This window comes from Rhyacophila brunnea, unplaced genomic scaffold, assembly GCF_057557595.1.
Source record: "Rhyacophila brunnea isolate RB1 unplaced genomic scaffold, BYU_Rbru_1.0 scaffold_20, whole genome shotgun sequence".
NCBI classification, from domain to species: Eukaryota; Metazoa; Arthropoda; class Insecta; order Trichoptera; family Rhyacophilidae; genus Rhyacophila; species Rhyacophila brunnea.
The window spans coordinates 25,088,077-25,106,360 of NW_028232860.1; positions in this window are offsets into that span (position 1 = coordinate 25,088,077).

Here is an 18,284-nt window from a genome sequence, read left to right on the forward strand (position 1 = left end):
TAATGAAATTTAGCAATAATATTTCATATCTCACAATTATATTAAAATATTCTACGGAATATAATCATTAAACTTTTTGTAGAAAGAGACTATAATAACACCACTTTGGTTGTAGAATAATATTATTACATTAAGTTTTTTTCACAGAGTACGACTTTTTATTAATTTTTCGAACAGGAAACTGTAACGCACTGTATAATATAATATTATTATATAATATGTATGAAGTAAGCTATCTCGCTTCAGCTCGTTGCAACCGCCGGCATATATTCAATTTCGAATGAAAACATTAAAAGGACATCAAAATTACATTTGGCAAAGGACCGCGTGCGGATGTGTTCCTATTATATGAAAGCGGGGATTCTCACAGTTAAGGCAGTGGCTGGTTTTACAACGAACGAGACTCGTAGATAATTTTTGAAAGAGTTCAAATTTTATTCTTTATTTGAATATAAATATACTAGATTAATATGTATTTAAATTAGTGAGTAAATCTATGTCGCTCAAGTTATTTCGCACCCGGAAACTAGCCGTGAGGAATCTATTGATAACAATTTTATTTCAAAGTTATAAGTGATAAGTCAACGTTAATAAGATTAGTTAAAGTACAATAGTGTGTTTATGAAAATCATAGATCTAGTAAACTCACATGTTGTTTTTTTTCAACGTATATTTGGACTTTAGGTGCAAGTAATTAACAGCCATAGTTCTTGTAAAAGCAAAAATCTGTTATTATAACCTCCACTTTGTAGTGGCCCATTTATAATCATCTTAAGATCAAACGTAGTGATAAAATATAATATAAATATTATTTATTTAGCACTTTAAAGAGTGTTACTCTAATAACATGGTACTAACAACACATTCTAAAAGATTTATTTAATATTCGTGTTATAGTGAGTCTAATTTTATTAACACTGCTGACTAGATAATTACTTTTTAATTACCTCATTTAAATAGCATGCTAATTATATCAAATGGCCATCTGGTCGTAACGCGCTGTCTTTAGCGTCAAATGTATTAATTCATTTAAAGGTATTCACCTATTTTCAACTTCACTCTTACATTCGCGGCATCATCAAAAAAATCTTTGAAATCAAAAATAATTTAGTGTTCTATCCGCAGTCAATGCGTCAGGTACTTGCATCTTACAAGCAGTCAACACGATAATTATGAACAGGATAATTCAAAATTCTGTGAGTGCTTGAACTGCTCTTAATGACACACAGTATAGCTACAAGTATAGCTAGAATTATTCTTATCGTGCACAATATACATACAAGTAAATGTCCGAAACCCCACACTTTTCGCCGTTCCTCTTCAACCTCATACTCATACAGTCCACTCAAATTTTCAACAACATTATGAAAGATTAAGTATGTTTGCAAGTCTCTATCATTATTTTTAATTATCGGGGACTTAAACAAGTTATTCAAACAAAATAATAAAAAATGTTGATGTAGATTTTAGGAAAAAATTCGGTACTGTTCGGTTATACGGAATACAGCGGAAAACGCATTTTAAAAATAGCCGATAAACTGGATTATTTGTAAGTTTTGGTTAGTTTAGGTTAGGTTGGGTTAGGTAAGGTTCGGTTTGGTTAGGTTAACCTAACAAATAATCCAGTTTATCGGCTATTTTCAAAATGCGTTTTCCGCTGTATTCCGTATAACCGAACAATACCAAAAATTCTTTATAATAAAGGGACTAAAACTGTATTTTTAACTCCACAAAATAATCATAAACACTTTTGTTAAAATATTTTATTCTATTATTTGCATCATAAGGAGTTATGTATGATAATATTATTAATATATACGAAAAAAATCCGATACAATATTATGTGGCTGAATTTTCACTTCACGACGCTTTTTTTCCAGACTTGTGCTATCGGACCGTGAGATGTCCTTAAGAAAAGGGTCATGTTTTTTTCAGTGAAAATACATTGAAAACCAAACCGATAATATTATATTTATTTTATATACGGACAGTTAAAAAAAGAAATAATAGAAATACGATTGAGTGTTGAGTGAGAAAGAAGCGTTATGATATAGTTTCGTTTAATAACAAAAATATATGTTACAATTGTATGGTTATAGCGTGTAGTTTTTAGTTTTATATAGGTATATATATTTTTTTTTGTTTCATATTATAATATATCTGGCAATAATATTACTGTAGTGTATATTGATTGCTGAGGAGATTTACATAACGGTGGCACCCTTTAAATTTAGTACCTAACGATTCTAAACAATGCAACTGCCTTTTCATAATAATTGTTTTACATGTGGTCTCTCCACGTTATACCCAATATGCATAATTTTTATTACTACGTTACGTTACTCTTCATTTTTAGATATTATTTATTATAATATGAGGGGTTTTTTTACAAACTGAACTTATTCCACTTCAACAAATTATTGGCAAACGAAAAAAAACTTACGGTGTTGATGTTAAATTTATGTTTTTGTATTGGAATAAGTTACTTTTGTAACTAACACCAATTTTGAAGTTGATTTTTCTACTGGATTGAATGCTATTAGGTTCTTCTACAATGTTCAAATGTTCTCATTTTTGTCAAGTAGTGGAATAAGTTCACTTTGAAAATGCAGCCCTCATATCAAAAATAAATAACTTTAAAACATGGAGGTATGAAAGCTAAGCCAGCAGATGTCACAGAAAGTTGAGGCTTTAGAGATGTGGCTGTATAGGCATGTCTTTTAAATTCTTTGTACATTCAGAATAAGAAATGTTAACGTATTTAAACGAATGGGACAGTACCAATAAGTTATGCGTAGTATTAAAACCAAAAAAACTGCAGTAAGAATCTGTCCTCGGTCAAATTATAAGGGGACATAAGCACAGTATTCGGAAACTCGTTATCCAACGAAAATTCTACGATAAATTTAGCAGAATTTGACACTGCGTTTTACGGTTTAAAAACCTCCGTGATCGAATACGAGTGCAGCTCTCTCGAACACCAGATGAAAGAGTAAATATGAGCCCAAGAAGAAGAATAACATTTAGGCTTCATGCCTCACATGCTGATAGCATACGATGTATGGTCACTTTTTATGACACTATTCAAGCGATTGAATGTACTCAATGAAAGTGAGGTTATGAAATTACCCAAAGGGCGCTAAATGACCTAAGCCGGCTCTCATATTTAAACTCGCCTCGTGTGCCACATAGCCATAAATCAAACCTTTCGAGAACGGCGATCCAGTGTTCCTTGTGAAGACCGCGCACATCTACCTAGCGACAGTCACGTGTAGCCTTTGAAACATATCGATATTTGAATACGGTGATCGGCAATCCAGTATAGGAATGGCCAATTCGTAGCTATTTGTATGCGACCTGGCGACTCGGAACCCGAAAAGCATGCAACTGATTTTTTTAAACGAAACAGTCGCATTCGACTAATCTGCGGATCTCCATTTTGCAACGTGTGTTTTGTAAATGACGTTGATGTCACATCGACGTATTCAACACGTTGTAAACGAGGTGAGTTTTGATGTGAGAGCTAGCTTACAATTATGAAGCATTACCACAAGTAAAAAGAGGTTCCGGGTTTGGTGTTAAGTGCGGGACGGTTTGCATGGTGAATTGGAGGTATACTCTACCATACTAATCGCAGCATAATAGATAGATTGACAAATTCGACGGAGTATCTGGTAGCGAACAACAGTAACTAAGAGGAGAAAAAAGTACCAGAGGAAGCCATCGTCCATTAGAGGATCTACTCTAGCCGTTAATCAATATAAAATAACAGAAGTATTCTTTTCTAAATTTAAATTGAGCAGATTTTCAATCTCTTTCATCTTAATATTTTTAATCAAAATTTATAAAGGTATTACTTTATAAAGATACTTTATTATCTCTAGACGTATTCTATTACTTTGAGTCTTAAGGAAATAGAAATTGCTCCATCGTTATGTCCGCATAATCCAACATGATACAGACAGACGCTGTGAAAAACAGAGTGGCGTCGTACATATTATTGTTTCATTCATAAAAAACAATGATGATAAAATGCCAAACCGGCGGGGATTCCCACAGGGCGGGCGGCATTTATGAGCGGGCAATACTGACGGCTGATGCCAGGGCCCGTGAAGCGATTTGCCCCTCGCTGCCTGAATACAAATGATTGAATGCTTCGTAGAACGGATTGGCGCGTGCGCAATGCGCCACTTCGCAGCGGATGCGTGTGCTTCCGGAAATTGCGAACGGCCTGCCATGAAACAACGCAGCCAATCCTTTTTGAATGTACAATTTTGCGGTCGCTTGTTCTAGCATTATTATTGGAAATAAATGAAATTGTTTTTCGAATTAAACTAAACATAAATAAAATTGCTATAATATACATTATATTATAATATTTTTACAATAATAATATTATCATCATCACCATGATTGCCTAATTGACTTTGGTCTCATCCGTCCCGGTTACAATAACTGTTTTAACTTAACATCTTTTGTGATATAGTTCAGTTATCTAAATGGAAAGTTTACCGAATATTTTTTACTAACTTACTTAAGCTGGCGTTACAGATAATTCAAGTTCATGGCTGACTGCATAATCAGTGACGTCCCTAGACAAAATTCCGCCCCACTTTTATACATTATTTTTTATCATCCTTTCCATGACTCCAATATCTAATAAATGTGTTATATAGATACATTACTAAGAAAATCTATACCACTACATCTAATATAAATGCCATACTTCAATAGACAATATTGCATGACCACGGTTTCAGATACATTTAAATATAGATACACCTGACAACTTTCAAAACTCGCGAATGACTGGCAAAAATATTTGGATAAATTAATTAGGTCAGTGTATACCAACCTATAATTCGCAAATATGCAAGTGTCATTGCTAGTCATCAAAAATGTGACGTCCAAGGACAACGGAAGTAAGCTAGACATAGCGAACCCGACAAAAAAATCAGGCCTATTAAACCTTTCATGTTAATTTTGTTTCCAACCAGTGAGCTCAATCTTTTAATGGAAAAATATATCCGTTATTACTAAGTTTAGATAGGTACATATTTATATGTAAACCTAATGATTCTCCTCGATTTACCGCCCTTCGAACTACTGCCACTCCTTAGCGACGCTCAATCTGCCTACCCCTACGGGACGTCACTGTGCATAATCGTACTCCAGGAATTTATATTCCGAGCTCTCTCTCCAATTTGTCATACTTAGGCTCTCTGCGTCTCTCTTGACATTATCCGTCCATTTCTTCCGAGGATCACCCAGTGGTTCCTTCATCAAGAGCCATCCATCGCATCTAATAATATGACTGGCCTACCTGAGTCTTTCCATACTCAAGAAATTAACTATGTTTGGCTTAAATTCTTCGCAGATGTCGGCATTCGTACGAAAACGTCACCTTTAGTTTTCTTTAACCGGGCCAAGTATTCCTCGGAGAATTTTGTTTTCGTACACTTAGATAGCCTTATCTTATTTCTCCGTTATATTTTACTACATATAAATAATTAAAAAAAAATGCTATGACCACGGACATCTCAAGTAATAGTATATAATAATGTGGCTCTTGTGGTGCAGTGCGTAAGGCGCTGGCCTTCCACCTGAGAGTTCTGGGTTCGATCTTCGTAATCCTTCTTAATAAATAAACAGTCTTTATTTTAAAGTTATCCTTTTTACGATTACTTAATAAACTCACATGATAGACCATTTCAAACATTTTAACAACTTCAAAGTCAAATTACTCAAAACTAGTATTCTCCAGTTAGTGTGTTCTGCCAGAAGAGAGACGAAATGTATATGTGATTTTCTCAAAGCCTGGGTGTTTGTGATTGTTAAAAATTACTAATAACAACCTTGTACCAAAAAGCAAGGATATGGTTATTAATAATTCTAAAAAAAAATAGTAAGTACTTATAATATTAAATAAAAAAATTGTTTAATATTTCATTCAAATTTTACATTTTTTTTTTCATATTGTGAAACTAGTACAGTACAGGACTAAAGCAAAAGCCTATTAAATTCTAATGGATTCAAGCTCTGTACTATTCCATTTAAGTCGTTTTTTGCGACCCGGGTTTCACCTTTCGGCATCTCCAGGCGTCGTGTACACTCATCAAAGGTAAACACACGCTGATAACAAACACTCTTAACTCTACCTTATATAGTAGAATACAATAAAGTAGGTAAAACTCTATTACCTACCTATCTAGTCAGAAGTCACAAAAAAACAATAAACAAATAATGAATAGTTGAAGTGTCAGTAAAAACCCTATCTTATTAATATCAATACACTCGATAGCATATTATTATAATAAATCGTCAAAACCTAATTATAGATCATTATTCTTTATAAACAATAAAAATACTACACTCAAGATGTGTAAATCGTCAATTCTAAGAAAAAAAATGAATGTAGTTAACTAATGAGATATTAGTCTTTAATACTCTTACATGGTACCTACTTTTAAAACATTATGTTTAAAAAACTATACATATAAACTCGCTTAATATAATAGATAATTAAAAGCATATTAATTGTGGTGACGTATATTAATTGTAGGGATGCTATTGAAAAAATACCTACAAGTATTATATATTATAATATACCCACGAATACTATTTTTAGCGGAATCTTTGAGACATTTTCTGGAAACTATAGCAGTATCCACCTGGTCTACATATATTATGGTCTAAATAGTAAAATGATAAAAATATATACATGTAAAACAGTATGGTGTGATATTCCAAAGCAAAGTGCCGCTTAATCGCTTTTTAAGTAGATAAGCTATACTTTACTATTTTATAAGATTGTGTGTCTCTAAATAAACAAGATATAGGACCACAGGTAAAAAAAATATGGGATAGTTATTTTAACATAGGTTTTGTTCAGAGTTTTTCGGCAGGCCAATACTTCTTCTTCTTCGACCATGTCCGATCCTAATAGGATCATATGGGCCTCCACAGAGTACAGGTTTGTATTAACAGATTTTGTTTTTACGAGAAATGGATATCAGCAGCTTGCTCAATGTTATAACATGTTAACGTGGAAATTTTAAATGCACTGACAGGAATAAAATGAACAATGCACAGTAAGCGGTGAGTAAATTACTAACGTGTTAAAAAATAAGCAATATTGTACGAAAAAATGCTAGATTTTCTCAAAAATAAATTTGAACAAGTAATTCAAATAACGTGTAATTTAAGTCGAGGGTTTTTATATTGGGAATGGGACAACTGGACGCCAGGACAATTGGACGCTGCACTGTCGTAGACAGGTACCTATACAGAACGTAGACGAGGAATTTTAATCAGTTTCTATCTACTACTTAGAAGTTTTAATTCATTTTACTCTTAACATAATGTTTTTTTTATTGCGGATTGAGAATCACCATGTTTTAGGCTGTATATAAAATAAAAAACTCTTTTTTCGTTGTAACTTAAACATATGCACGATTAAATCATTACTTACGTGTGCACATATTTAAATTCTCATCAACTTTAAATCATAATATAATAATAATTTAAATATAAATAATAATATTGAATATATTTTTTTAATTACCTATAAGAACCTAACGTATATTTAATTTCGAATCGGGTTGCGTCCAGTTGTCCCGGCGCCAAATCGTCGTAGACCCTTTTGTATTTTAGCTAGGGCAACATATTTTTTCACAAGGAATCTTAAAGATTGCGTGTAAAGTCATGGTCGACAAAAAAATCGGATAAATTTGATATGCGACATGATAAATATCTAGAATTTTTCATCACAATATTTAAAACTGTTGCACGCATATAAGATGCGTCTTTTTTCAAGCTAGATGGATAACGAAAAACGTTAGATCTGACAGGAAAAGTGTTAAATTAGAAACGCTGGACGGCGACTTTCATTAGTGACAATATGAATCCTTTATTTTTACTTCAAACGTAAAAATACTTTATTGTTTATTTTTTTAGACCATGTCTGATCCTAATGAATCAAATGGGACTCCACAGAGTGGAGGTTTGTATTAACATATTTAGTTTTTACGAGAAATGGATGTCAGCCACTTGCTCAACCTATTAGGTCCATACTCTGACTCATACACAAATTTAAAACAATACGTGTATTTGCGTCAGACCTAGTATTCAAACCTGGGAGTCATGACGCTATAGGTCGACGCTTAAACCGCACGACCATCGTGGGTTTTTATTTAAAAATACGTCATGTTGAACCATTGTTTACTCTATCACCAAATTATAGCTTTTAGAAATTCTAGCAAACCCGGTTCGGAATCATTGACTTTGTGTTGATTGGTTTTGTAGCAAATTTATTCTAAGCGGGTGGGCGATGTTGTAATTCAGTTATGATGTGTGTAGTTTTACAGAGCAGTGGCTTTGATGATATTCAAAAAAAAGTTATTTTACTTTTATAGAACTATTGAATGAAGTTCATTATACGTTGCCATATAATTATACAATAAATAAAAAATATATTATTACATTGTGGTTGGACCGATTATGATCCCAATCCCATCCTTAAACCCGCAAAAATATCATACCTGCCATCCTTATTATTATTGTCATCCAGGCACTTAACAATCACGAGTCATCAGTAGACCGTAATTTAATAAGAGTCAGTTATTATTCGACAACTAGAGAGTCAACTTGCTACAGTGTGGCCTTAAGCAAAAACTCAATACGAGTCTCTGTACGAGCTCATTAAATCAGAACATCTATTCAAGCCATGTTACTGGCACAGGGTGTCTGACTATTCATACAAACGTTATCATCAATTAATTAATCCATGTGTAACAGTGACAGTGACACTCCAAAACTATTTACCTACTGGTGCGTGAGTGCATGACCCGGGACAAGTTTTAGCGCGCGCCAGTCCTCTCAACATCAAAGGTCAGTACCTGGCATCCTGTTTAAATCGCCCCTCCCCAGATCCGAAATCCACAAGCATCCTTCAAAATCACAGTCCAGATAGTACTAAAGATATGCATTTCAAACCAAAATATGTGATACAGTACTGTCTGATGATGATAGCACAGTGAATAATGCTGTAGTGGGAAATGCACAGAAAAACGAAAAACAAATCCGTAAAGTAAACATCTTGTCTTCTAAGACGCGATGTCATTTTTAAATTCGATACTGAGCATTACACAAAATTGGTTCTCAAACTGTTCGGGCGCAGTAGCCGCCTGCCTGCCCGGTCCGTATACGTGTCCTGAATCCGCTCCGGGAAACTTCCGGACATACCTGTACCGTAATTTAGGAATGTTGAGTAACTTGCTTTTATTTGGCTAGTTGATATAAATACTATATTGTATTATGTACTTAAACGGTCAATTACCATAGTCTTGGATCTCGTTCACTCTCGTGGTGGAATACGTAAGGCGCAGGCCTTTCACTCGGGAGGTCCAGGTTTGATACCCAGTGAGGTCACAATATATTTATATGATTTTATCAATAGTCTGGGTGTTTGTGACTGTTTCACTTATATTACTAAATATACTACTTTTATTGGGCCTCTTGGCCTGTTGTTGTGTTATAAAGAAAATAAAATGTATAATATATTATAAATAATACTATTATTATTAATATTTAAAAATATATATATTTACCAGTTAATACTCAATAAAGTGGCCATCCTAATCCAATACGTACGGCACTGACATATTATGATCCGGTAGCTCCAGATTCGATTCCTGTGAGGGCACTAATTGCAGTTTTAAAATGACACATAATCCGCTTATGAATTAACATTATGGCATTTCTCACAAACTAATAGTATCAAGACCGGTTTCGCCTCATTTTCAATTAAAACAGCTATATTATATTTTTTTGGTTAAATATATTATAATAATATAATATAATATTAGCAGCTCTTTAACAAGAATACGTATTGACTGTGTCAACAGTATTAATGTAATTGTACTGAATCAATTATTACTGTAATCTAAGTTAAACCTTTTTCATTTTAGAATTGATATTGAATGATTTTATCTTCAATATGATGTAGTTTCAAATTTGGTCACCCCCATTTTCTACCATTGTGAGATAATCGCAAAAAATCGTCTAATATACTCAGGACTATGAACAACTGTTTAAATCATAATATAATATAAAAGTAATTAGAATTATTTAAATAAAAAAAAATTTAAGTTGGTCAAAAACATATAATAATTACAAGATAAAAAGAGCTTTTTATATACAACGTTTTTAAATTATCTATTCAATCATATAAACTTGACTTGACAAGCTTAAATGATCAAAAAAAAATTGTAATTGATAGAAATAATACTGAAATGTCATTTTGACATTCATATTGATTTCCATAGTAACGCACGTATATATTGATAATTTAGTTGCTAGGATCCCTGACCCCTAGCAATCAATAATATTGGATTGGATTACGGATTTCTTCCAAAATAACTATTCATACAAAACAGAATTAACTGAAAATGAATTCAATTCTACTTAAAGATGGCTAAAAGTATTAAAAAATGCATTAGCATCGTGTTCTGATATATTCTAAAAGTTTCAAGTGTCTAGCTAGTCGAGGAGTTAGTTAAAAATTGACTGAAAGATTTGTGCCGGATAAACAAGCACCGGACAAATAAGAATACGACTTAATAACAACGTTGTAAAAAAGGCCGCTAATGTAAATAACTGACTTTGTTAATTTGCTGACCGACAAAGATACCTGTATTTGATAGTTTGTGAATATTAATATGTGTGTACATGATAAAAAATTACTGTCATAACCATAGTCATTATTTTATGGTCAATTAAATATTGTTTTGACCATAACGTTGCTCATTTGTCGTAAATTACGCTACATCAAACGTTTGTGTTTGCCGGTTTATTAGGGTAACAGAAAGTCAGAGACGTTGTGCCGTATTGATTAGGGTCATATTGAACTTCTAATATACATGTTCTCACCGGACTTTTAATATGTTTCTCCAGTAAAAAGTTTTGGAAGCAGTTGCATTGATTAGGAAAAACGAAGAGTAATTACGAAAGTTTCTTTGCTTAGTATTGTGTATGAGCAATTGACATAAGGGAATATTATATGTCATACAATTAAATATATTTTAAAATCTTTATAATAATATAAAATAATAATTAGTGGCTCTTGTATTCTAATACGTAAAGCACTGGCTTCTCGTTCGGGGGCAACGGGTTTGATTTCCAATAACGTAACAATGTGGTTTTTTAAAAGTCTGAATATTTCTCTGAATCTTTTACTGCTACTACTATACAACAATTTCACCACTACTTTTCTAATCAACTGCTTAATCTGCAAACCAGCCAACTGCACTTTTGACCAAAAATTAGATTTTCATGGCATTTTGTTATAAAGCCTGTTTTATATACTCACACAACATTTCACACTCCTAAACCTGTAAATAAATGCGTTAGAATTCTTCAAACAAATCAACCAACGGCAGGTACCAAATTTCTAATATCGTAAATGGAACAACTCCGATCTTTATATAAATTTTCTTTTGTATTATATAACAGGGAAGCTGACATAGTATATTAATTCATTGTGCAGCATATTTGTAAAAAAAAAATACCATGTGTATTTTTGGTATTCGCTTAATGGTTAAATTATTATGTTTTTTCTCCTTCCAGAAAAATTTGCCCAAATGGAGTTAGCCGGTTTGCAGAATAAGAAATCGTAATGTTATTATGCCTCATGGCCCATTTTGCAATGTTCGAAATTTAAAAAAAAAAAAAAAAAAAAAACCCCAGAGTGATGATGGAAGCTTATTGCACCTTGCAGATCCCTATATTATATATATATATACACATTTCCAGGATAATAAATTATACAAACAGTTCAATTAAGCTGCCTTGGTGATTTACGATAACTTTACTGTAATGCTGTGAAATTACACAGTTTATTTTAATCATTAAACTTAGTGACCTTTTTTATTCACATGTACCTAATATTACGTATATTCGATATTTATTTTATATAAAAAGTTTTTTTATCGTGTCGATACGATGCGATAGCAATAGAAAGACGTTTTTAACATCTTTATTGTAGGCCAATTTTAATTGCTTTGGTAATATGTTTACTCTTCCAAATTAATTATGGTTTTGTCCTAACATTTTTGCTATTATTATAAATTAAATAAACCTCCCAAAATATTGCTCAATGTATGAGCCAACGCAATGTGTGTTTGCCGATAGTCTATTTTTTATGAGACGTGGACAAGGAGTGGATGGTTTTTTCATTACGTAGAAAACAACGACGTGTTGATTTTGTGAAATGAAATAAGGGTTTTATCTTTCATTGTGTGTACTTGGTAAATACATTTTACTTTCATAAAATGTCTGGTAGCCAATAACAGGTGTCATATAAACTACGTGAGCGTGGTATTTTATTGAATCCTCACTTATTTTGTAATAAAGGTGGTTTTTAGAAGATAATACTCTATAAAAATGATGAAACAATAATTGTTTTATACACAAAGTATCTTTATACACAAAAATACTTGTTATTATGTTTTGTGGAATATTATTTTATAAGAAAACAAGCTTTTTTATTACATACTTTCCACAGTAAAATAGCTGCCGATAAGAATATAAAAAAATATTCTTCCATAAAAATTGTAGGTATTGTATATTCACGATGTCCAAATGGCTAAACGTCAGACATATATTATGTCATGGGTACTGGGTTCGAATTATATCCGTAAGTGATTCGTATGCACCTAATAGGCTGAGGAACTAGCTAATACCCATTTCTCGTAAAAGAAAATCTGTTAATATAACCTCCTTTCTATGGAGCCCGCCTTAAGATCGGACATAGTAAAAAAAAATATTTTTGATAATTATTTAATAATAATTGTCTCTAGGGCTAGAAAAAGTTATAGCCAACGCAGTAATAAGGTGGAAAGAAAATTAAAAAAAAATGTGGTGCTTTGGTGGAAACTATCATTATGGGCGACAGTAGTGTTCGACGTGTCATAGTCTTGCGCGAAAGATCCACTAGCTATCAGAAGATGAAGATAATAAAATATATGAGTCTCCGTAGTACGTCTACAATAATAGTTTTTTTTTTCCTAAACATAGATGATAGAATATAATTCACGTAATGGCTTTAATGGAATCGTACATTGCCTTTAATTTTTATTTCGTTTTCTGATGACGATTTTTCATCACAGATTTTTTCACTTAAAAATCATTTACGTAACAATATTGGTAGTTATCAATACGCTTAAAAGACCATATAACAATGTTGAAGTTATTTTATTGTTTAAAAAAATATGTAGGTATCATTTTGTCAATTTATTATTTGATCGGTTTACTAACTGTAATACAGTTCTTTTTCCAGATTATAAAATAAAAATGTTAGGGTCCAAAACTGCAAATAACAAGTCATAGAATTCCCTTCCATGAGGTCCTCATAAAACTTTTCCAAATATAAACATCATGCTGCATAAACCGGAACAACAATCACGTTTCTATTTCTAGAAAGGAGAAAACCTTTTTTTGAATGTACTCATTTTCGCGAATAAATTACATTCAATCAGCGCTTCTCTTGCCCTGGCTTAGATGATCCTCGAAAAGTGATGGATTCAAATAGCTTAGATATTAGTATGTTAGCTGTAAATATCCTTGGTAGGAAGACATAATATAAAGTCATTTATAATATATATTATTATATATAATATCGGACGGAAAAATTTGTACCTTTTCCATAAAATGTTAAAGACATCTGAAAAAATCGGTCGTAGTACAATGCAGGTAGAGTTCATTTTTCTATTACTTTCTTAATTATGTGCTATTTATCTATTGATGACGAAAGAATAAAACATTATGGTGAGATTCTGATTGACTTAACTCATGTTAGATAAAAAAAAATGGTTTGATTAAAAATATGGTGTGTTGCACCCGCATGGCTTACCGCGTAAAGCGTTAATCTTTGTGTAAATATAAAGTCGTGAGTCGCGAGTTTAAAGCCGTGGCTGATCAAAAGTGCCTGTTGTTACTTATTCAATGTATGTATATTTTATCCAGTTTAAGGAGGATCCAGTGGACTAGGCAAATGACTAACAATTATTTCTCATAAATAAAGCTGGTACATCTTCACGATGCGAAGGTCCATATTCCCCGATTAGGATTGACCGTGATAGTCTGGTATGATAATCTGGCACACATATTAGTACATCATTGGAAGGTAACCTTATGATGACGATGGTGGTGGTGATCATAATAATGGCCGTGATGATGATATTCATAATTTCTATTAATTCTCAAAAAGAACGCGTGGACATTGTCCCAATTTTCATTCAAGCAAATCCATATCGTAATGTGCTTACACGGCGTATGTAACAAAGTAACAAGTGCCAGCATGAAAAGCGCCTAAAGAGTCTCCAAAAATAAGCAATACGGGATACCGGACCGTTCGCGACCGACGAACGCTAGAATAAGGCATTCGGTAAGCCGCAAGATTTTTCAGCTGTAATTAGTTGCTTTTGCAAAGGAGTGCATCTTATAAAAACTCATTAGCCGCATACTGACTGATCTAGCAGCCTCACGAGGCTGCTTTAGACATTTTTCTTTGCGACAATTGCTGCGCTAGGCAGTTCATGACTAAAAAAATAGTAGTGTTAAGCGAGGTTGCCGCGCGCAGCACTTTTGAGCATTGATAAACCGGCAACGATTAGATTGGCCACGGCAACGCTCGGGCGAGACGGTGCATGCGTTTGCCTCAGGCAAGTTGCGTACTGACTGCCTGAGCATTTGACTTGCGAACATAGATGTTCTAAATATAGAGATAGGCAACGAAGCGGGTTACTCATGCAACCAAATGAAGCATGTCGACGACAGCCGACAACTTACGAGAAAAAGCGACGCAATAAAAAAATGCAGGGCATCACTGAGGATTTACGTCGGCCCTTTGACCGTAGTACCTTACGTAGTTACTACGTACTCATATAATATAATAATGTTCAGCGAAGGAAGGTTTAAAATAACAACACTGTTAAGATTTTAGTATAATTATATTTGAATGTTGGGAATTTATGAAAGGATAGGTAAGTTATTTAGGTACTTACTCTATATGTCTTTCAAAAGTAATACAAGTAATCAAGTAAGTATAATAATAGCGATAAAGTAATTAAAGTAAATAAAATTATAAAAGGTTATAATATATTATATTATGTCATATTATATTAATCAATAATAAAGTTTACATAAAGATATAGAAAACACATTATTAAATTCTTGCAAATATCCCAACACTGTAATTAATTCAGCCTTAATTAAGTTTAACTTACACATTTGTAATTAGTTCGGGTTTAATTAAGTTATACTACAATATAATATATAAACCTACAATTAATATATATAATATATAAACAACTTTCCTTTCCTAACTTATATATTATATAGTACGTACCAGTGGCGAAGGGTGGAGGTAGGCTGTTAAGATTCGCTATAAATAGTGCACACTAAACTTTTTTAGTCATATTTATTTGTTTTTATTGAACTAAGACTACAATTTACAGATGGTGTTAGTTAGTTTTTAAAAATCAATTAAACCCAGCCTAAACGAAACCATAATAGTTTTGGTCTAATTTGGGCAATACGACAAAATTGTGCACACTTTTTCATTCATAGTTATTTGTTTTCATTGGATTAAAAATACATATTACACATATTGTTGGTTAATTTTTTTAATTCATTGAGCCCTGCCTAAACCAAACTATAATAAATAAAAAATATTATTCTATTTATAAAATATTCAAAGTTATGTATGATTTAATTGCATAATTTTAGATATTTTATAGATAGACATGTATTTTTTAACTATTATCTATTATGGCTTGGTTTCTCAGGGTATAATTGAATTTTAAAAACTAACTAACACTATCTGTAAATTGTAGTCTTATTGCAATGAAAACAAATATGTATGTCTGAAAAGGTTTAATGTGCACTGTTTATGGCGGATCTTAACAGCCTACCTCCACCCTTCGCCACTGGTACGTACATATCTATAGGTAGGTTTATGGATTATAAATATCTGAACACAAACACGTCTCATAATCAATTAATATTTTAAACAAAATAAATAAATATATATCACGTTATTCACAATTTTTAAAAATCTTGTGTACTGGTATTCCACGAAGAATTAACAGTGAATAATATCAAAGTATCAACGCAAACAATGATTTAACAATGCTCAAATATTCGATACAATCAAAATGTGTTACATATATTCAATTATAATAATAATCAATGCGTTCACTTAAATGCGGTCCTGAGCAATACAAACACGACTGCTGTGTAATGGTATATAAACAGAGTAATTCGGAACGAATTTAAGCATGCGTTATACAGCCGAGATTATTTTAGATTATTATTTTAACATGTATAAAATTAATTAAATATGCTCATTTGTGATACGTCACGGCTCCTAAGCGTTTATTCTTTTCATTACTGTCGTTTTTACAATTTAACACACAACCATTTTTACTGAATATTAACTAGCTAAGGTAAACCTTCCACGTTGATTTACCAATGCAAACTGAACGTCAATGTGACGCACGTTAAAGTGCTACCATAACTTGATTACCAGCCAGCCTCACCATACTTTCATATAAGTTGCCGTCCTTAGCTTGCGAAGCTTTTACGTATAATTTCTATAGCGATGCTGCTTGCTCAGTCAGTACGCGGCTAAAGTATATTATTATTAAAAGTATAGTTGTTAATATTATTAAGTCACATAGAGAATTTACATGTTTACATGGACACGGTATAGACCGTTTTAAATTTATATTGTCACTGTTTCTAGGTAATCTTTAAAAATAAAGTCACCTATCCCATTCACGCATTACGTATTTCCGTTAGGCCTTTGATCGCATTTTTAAGTATACCACAGTACTATTATTAGAGTCAAGTAGGAGTGCAACCTAATAACACTTAAAAAACAATATTTAAATATACAAGATGCCAAATCCGATCCCGCGACCGTTAAATTTTGGCAAATATTCTACGGTGAGAATGAATGGAAAATTAATATAACATGTGAATTTTTTCTCACATTTCGACGATGTTCATCGGTAAACTTTTCCAATACGTAGCACAGATATAAATCGTAATGTATTGTAAAGAATATTGCTCTCGCATGGGTCAATCGCCTGGCTTTTGTTGCTATCAACAGCCTTTTCCAACTCAGTATTCATAATATTATTTCTAGCACACATAAAACGGTCAAGTATTCAAGCATTGTTGTTTTATTTTGACAGCGTTGACATTCAAAATGTTTCATCACCTATTATTGCGTAGTATAAAATAATTAATACATTGAATATTTGCACAAAATCAAAACTATTTATAAAATAAAACTTTCAATACTTGGGATACATGGTGTAAATTAAAACTAAATTCTTATTTATATACTAATCATGCGGCGATAGTACAGAAAGTAAATATATTTGCTTAAAAGAAAATAGTATCACATAGTGACACAGTAAAAGCAGCCTCTGATTCGGTCTGGTGTTTAGTTATAACTTCTTTGAAGAAGGGGTAAAATATGTTACACGAATCCGTGGTCTAAATCTAATCATAGTCGCAAAATGTGAACTCTTTCAAACCATCCTTATGACGTATCATAAAACGAAACCTAAAGATATGAAGGTCATAATAATATAGTGTATCCACAAATTAGGCAGAAGTTATGATGACGGAGATGCTAACCAGTCACGTCATCTGGTATCCTCTTCCTCACATTCAGACTCCATAGGAATATTCATGTTCAGATAGTTTATATGCTATTGCTAATAATAAGTAAATAGCTGCTTGGTACCGCAACTTATGACAAAACATGTTATGCTGTGTGGGATTTGCTATTTGGTATTTATAATGAAAATGACAAAATTTACGTTTTGGTTTAATAATTCAATTCAATTTATTTTTTAACATATTGTGGATATTACAAATTATAATCAACAACATGACATGAAACATTAGTATAAAGATAAAAAAGTAATAAAAGCGATAAAAATTAAAATAAAAAAAAAACAATAAATAACATACAAAAGCAGTGAAAATACAATTATACATCTATAGAAGTTCAAGTACACCGAATTTGCTAAGGAGACCCTATTTTAAGAATTTATAAACTAGCGTCCACCTAAACTCACCTCAGGCAAGTGGAATATATCAACACCCGAAGCAATTTGGTTGAATATATTTATCGCCCTCCCAATTGGCATTACCGGTAGTAGGTTAATAATAAACAACTGATGCTCTCTATTTTTTATGATTTTACC